The sequence below is a fragment of the Pteropus medius genome, unplaced genomic scaffold, assembly GCF_902729225.1.
Source record: "Pteropus medius unplaced genomic scaffold, Ma_sr-lr_union100, whole genome shotgun sequence".
NCBI classification, from domain to species: Eukaryota; Metazoa; Chordata; class Mammalia; order Chiroptera; family Pteropodidae; genus Pteropus; species Pteropus medius.
Genome location: NW_024344378.1, coordinates 35243809 through 35248646, shown reverse-complemented (window position 1 = coordinate 35248646; position 4838 = coordinate 35243809).

The following is a 4838-nucleotide window of genomic DNA, read 5'->3' as shown; positions in this document are numbered from 1 at the left end:
CTTATGTGTTTTTAATGACCATAAGCAATGACTTGTTATTTGTGGGCTGAAGTTGATGAGGCAGATATTTTCTAAGTTCTTACTGACTATTAAAATTACATTATAACATTAATGTAACTTGTTTATTTCATTACATCTTGGCATAAATGTAGAGTTAATTTTGTTAACTATCTTCTGAAAAGAAACTATGCTGATACATGTAAAAGTTCCCAATGATTCATTTACTTTAATTGTTTCATAGGCATTTATTTTGAAACACTTCCCAATTTTTGTAATAAAATATTTCTCCAGGCCAGAGGAGGTAGCAAGCAAGATTTGTAGAGAATCAAAATCAGCCCTTTTGGAAACACAACATTTTTTTTTTTCATGTACAGGTTTCCCTTTCAGTAAATTGCATTAGGATTGTCAAGAGCAAACATTTACTGAAACCACATTAATAAATCATGTCATTCACAACTGCACTAGAATTTTAATTGAGTTCTGCAGAATTCCAGCAGGAAGGTAGCTGGCCAAATCGTTTCACCTCTTCACTCGCTTCTACTACTGACGTCCTCGTTCTCCACTAATAAGTCTTTATCTTACATTGTCATTTAGGACAAAGCGTTTGCACGATTAACTCAAACCACTTAATTAACTTGTTGTGGAGCCTATTCTTTGAAAGTCACCTTTAGAAATTCTTTTAGAAGATCTGTTAGTTTGGTTTTGATAATATATGAATAAAGTCACTTTTATTCTTTTTCTGCCTTTGCTTTTGTGGGTAAAGAAAGAAATGGATGAGTTATTACACTTGATAGCCGAAGATCTTAATGGAACTGCATTTATTAACAATACTTATTAAATTGTTTTGTGCATGGTAATCTGATAGGCTAGTACCTGGCTGACTATTATTACAGTAAAATAAATTTTCCACCCCAAAGACAGATCCAAACTACAAAGTTAGATTAAATTTACTCGAAGAGGTAAGAATATAGTACTCTTTTGCCCCTCTATAAAGGTGATTTTTGAAAATTTTTATAGTAAGTCAGTTATAGAATTTATTAATGCAGATTCCAAGAAAGAGATTCAATAAATATAAGATGGAGCCCAGGAATCTGTATTTGAGGAAATAAGAAACTGTGGTGGTTCCGATATAGATGGTTGTCAGAACTTAGTAGAACTACCATATCTACGACTTCATAATTTAATACTAAATTATTATCAATACATAACATTTTCCTCTTATTTGTTGCCTTTGACAAATTCCAATATTATTTATTAAATCTGGGCATCTGAAGCTGATATTTTTCAGAGTCAGAGTATTTTTTTAAAATTGCTGTTTTGATTGACACAGCTTAGACCCTAAAATTTTCAATTTGTACTTGCCTCTGTATAATTGTGTAAAAAGAAATAACAAAACATTGATAAAATAGAGTTAGTCAAGTCAACCTTAGTTAAGAAATGATACTAAAGAAAACAAAAAAGTTTCAATGTAGTTATGGGAAAAGGGGAGCATGTGAAGTAAAACAAAAACAAACTCAGTCTGTTAAGTGAGACTCTCCAATCCACAGTACACAGGTAACTTTGAAGCTCTCGACTAAAATGGTTTTTTTTATTAGCATTTAAGAAAGATTTTTTTCTAGTTCTATCCCAGTCAGAGGCTGAAACCAAAGCAATTTAACAAGTACCTCATCACTGAAGGTCAGGCCCCTAACAGAGCCTTAATTAGCATGTGCAACATCTTAACATTTGAAAAGCCTATGCCAAAGAAACACTATTTTGGAAGGGGTGGAGGCGGTGAGGGCGGGGTGGGCAATGACAGTTTGCCCGCGTGGGCGAAAGAGACCATTAAGTACCTTGCAACTGAAACATAACTTACATTTGCTTCCTGTAATTTTCAGACATTTTCTGTGCTCACAGTTTCTCTGCTCTTAGAATTGTGTCACGGTAGGAATGGTGACAAGAGAATCAATCATTACCATGAAAGTGAAGCCAATTTCAGATTTTTTGAGAGAGCTATATGTAGTAACCATATTTAGAAAACATAAGAAAAATATGTGAGTTCGTAGGCACATACAGGTTTTGAGTCACACAGTACAATAAACATACTGGAAGCTATAGGAATGACTTCAAAATTCTGGGCTATTTTGAAGTGTCTTTTAATTCTAAACGCTTATTTTAGTAATCTGGTGTAGCTCTATGTATTTATTTTTCAGAGTTTTCTTTGTTGTTCCAGGTTGGCTTTGAATGTTATTTTCAGGGGTCCTGAAGTCTCTTTGATCCAAGACATTTTACAAGTGGCCTGTCAAGGGCCCTGAAACCAGTCATTTACTTTTAATTAAAAAGTCACGTTCTACTGAAAATCTAGTTCAATACAATTTGCTATGTTTGGATTGGGATAGAGATGGGCAAGTGACCTGTTATTTCAACACTAAGTCTTCAATTGTTAGATGGACGATCTCTTATTTCACAGCTGTTTGCAGATAGAAGGCCCCTAGTGCTTCTAATAGCTACCTGTTTGATATTATACAAATCACTTAAATTCTCTGGCTTTTATTCTTTCCATGAGTAAAATACATGGATTGGATTTCAGGTTCTCTAGGATCTTTCAACTCAAACAATTATTGGTCTTGAAGTTTAAAAATTTTTATTTAATGTGTCTTGTTGAATTTTCTATTTTTTTCCTTACCTTGATCTTGGATGCAATTATTTGATAGTTGCAATTTAACAAATTTAAAGTAGGAGAATTTAATGATGAATCTATAATGTACAAGGAACAATAAATCTCCCTACAGATCAGCTCAATAGTCTATAAAATTTTTATATCAATTATTTTCAGAGACAGTCCCGATTTCTAATATATTACTTCATTGCTCATATAAACTGAGGGTCAAAACCTAAGAGATTGCTGGCCTTATGCAGCTACTTTACATGCTTTGTTTCTCCCATAAGGTTTTTAAAATTATAGTCATAAGATACGTAGTATGATCTTCAGTTTACCATGATACTGGCTGTCTCTATTGTTTATACCAAGTCTATTTCATTCATTTATATTATTTGCCTGTAGCATCATGAAAACATTTGCATTTGCAACCCCTAATGAATCTCAGGAAAACTTGTCTTCTAGACTAGTACTCTCCAGTAGAACTTTCTGTGTTTAAGATGCTCTGTATCTTTGCTGTTTAATATAGCACTAGCCATATGCAGCTTTTGAGTGCTTTAGATGTGGCTGGTGTAACTGAAGAATAACATTTTAATTTATTTAAATAAAATGTTATTTAATTTACTTTAAATAGCCACATGTGGAAAAAGAAAAAAAAACAGAGAAAGAAATAACCACATGTGACTAGTGGCCAACATACTGGACAATACAGTATCTAGACTGTCTGTTCAGGTTATCTATTTCTGTGCTACGAAGCCTCAAACTTATTTTGCTCATGGATTACGTAGGTCAAGAATTCAGACAGGGCAGCATAGATGGCTCTTTGGAGACTCAGCTAGGAAGTTTCAAATGAGAGAGTGACTCAGACAGTTTGGGCTGGAATCATTTGGATATTGCTTCCCTTATGTCTAATGGCTTTGCTAGGATGACTCGCTGGCTGGGTTCAGCTGAGACTGTCAACCACAGCACTTATCCATGGCTTTTCTTTGTGACTTGAGCTTGCCACATCGTGGTGCCTGGATTTTTTACAGACAGCAAGTGTTCTATGCTGTATGGCCTTTTCTGATCTTGATTCAGGAGTTATGCAATGTTACTTCTGTCTGCCTCACTTGATCAGTTACAAATAAACTGCCAAGGCCAAGCAGGATTTAATGAGAGAGAGATTACATTCCACTTCTTGATGCAAGAGTGACAAGATCACAATATATAAGAGCATGTGGGATGGCAGATATCGTAGTGACCATCTCTGAATATGCAATCTGCCACCGTCTGTCCTGTGATCACAACAATGCACATCTTGCTCACATGCAAAACACACTCACCCTTCCCCAAACCCCAGTGTTCTTCCCATTATGGTGTTAGCTCAAAGTCCAAGATCTTATTATATAAACCAGTTCAGGTACAGCTCTGTCTCCTTGGCTATTGTTCTTCTTTAAATGCAGTACTTCCCCTTCTGAAGAAGTGTGACATAAAGAGACAAGTTATCTGGCCTTCTTTCCCTCCCTGGCACCCAGGATATATGGCAGCCACAATGATAGGCTAACTGCACTAGACATCCCTATTCAAAGAGGTGGAGGGTGGGAAAAAGTGATGGGAAATGCTTAGCACTCACTGGTCTATAGCAATTCTGAAATCTAGCCTGTCACATGTCCCCAGTTACTTGATTTGGGCTTCCTCCTGCTTCAATGGCTCTTGGCTCCACCCTAGTGTCTTAATTTTGCCTTTTGAATTATCTTTTATTTTTTTCTATAAAAATTAGGCTATGTTTGTAGCTGGGTAGTTTTATAAGCCTGATTCACAGAAGTATGAGGGTTCAAAAATCTCCCTTCATTTTGTACTGTCCCTGTATCTTTCATTTTGAACTGATGGTGCTTATACTGATACATGCCTCTTAAAAATGTTGTGGATTCTATGACTTTATGGGAGTTCTCTCCATTAGACAAAACCTGCAACCATAAATCTCTTTAAGTCAGGCCCTTTTCTATATTGAAAACTATTGTTTAACAAAAGAGTTTTCCATGCATATCCTTAAGCTCCTTAGAAGGTCTTAATCTTGCTCAATCATTCCCTGAGACACCACCTTCTGAGGCTTAACAAAAATCTTACAGTCCAATTTGGCTTTGATCTGACACTGAAGCCTAATTTGAGAATCTTTGCTTTCTAGAGAGACTGGGATTGAGAATCAGTTTTATTGTTCATC